Raw genomic sequence first — 497 nt, forward strand, 5'->3', positions numbered from 1 at the left:
CTCACACCCCTTCAGCATTCAATCTTAGACCGTGGACTTAAGTTTATTCCCACACCAAAGATAGCTAACTTGAATTATCTCCGATCATCCATTGAACGATTTCAACGAAATCTTAGCTGCACATATTTTTTTCGAAACCACCCCCCACGTGGTGCTAGAACAATGTTTATTCCTAAATCCACGTGGACACCCCCTCAGGCCGCCATCCATCCTGAAATATTGAAAGCATTTGCGAGTATGAATAGCCAAACAGTGAACCTTTCCATAACACACGAAAAGCCTAATCTCACACGAGTGGAACGTGAAGCGTTAAACTTACTTAAGAAAGACGATAGCATTGTTATTAAAAAGAGTGACAAAGGTTCATGTTGTGTCATTCTGAATAGGGAGGATTACGTTTCAGAAGCAGAGAATCAACTGAATAATCCTAAACATTATGCCATTTTACCGAAACCAATTTTCAAAGAAACTGCTAACATGATTAATAATATTCTTGC

This window comes from Lottia gigantea (genome assembly GCF_000327385.1).
Source record: "Lottia gigantea unplaced genomic scaffold LOTGIsca_275, whole genome shotgun sequence".
In the NCBI taxonomy this organism is placed as follows: Eukaryota; Metazoa; Mollusca; class Gastropoda; family Lottiidae; genus Lottia; species Lottia gigantea.